Genomic DNA, 370 nt, shown 5'->3' on the forward strand with positions numbered 1-370 from the left:
GTAAAAAAAATTAGAATTCATTTTTATTTTTCAGTTTTTAACACCCTAAAATCCTTTTTCCTTCCTCAGGCCCCTCCCCCCGTATTACCGATATTTTCTGACTCTTCGTTTCGCCATCGATAAAATTAATAAAGACCCGACAATCTTACCGAATGTGACTCTGGGATATCAGATGTACGATTCGTGTAATGACAATAGGAAAGCTGTGAAAAGCGTCTTACAGATCTTATCTGGACCCGGACAGACGGCGCCCAATTATTCCTGCAGGAAACGCGGCACGTTAGCCGGATTTATTGGGGACCAAAACTCTGAAAGCACAGCGAGGATAGCACAGCTACTGGCCCTGTATAGATACACTCAGGTACGGGGG

At 43.8% G+C, this 370-nt stretch overlaps 1 pseudogene; it reads left to right on the forward strand.

The window, feature by feature from the left end:
• The window catches only part of LOC108801255, a 29,410-nt pseudogene that overhangs the window by 6,419 nt on the left and 22,621 nt on the right, over positions 1 to 370 (forward strand).

This window comes from Nanorana parkeri, unplaced genomic scaffold, assembly GCF_000935625.1.
Source record: "Nanorana parkeri isolate BGI_ZX_2015 unplaced genomic scaffold, ASM93562v1 scaffold2267, whole genome shotgun sequence".
Classification (NCBI taxonomy): Eukaryota; Metazoa; Chordata; class Amphibia; order Anura; family Dicroglossidae; genus Nanorana; species Nanorana parkeri.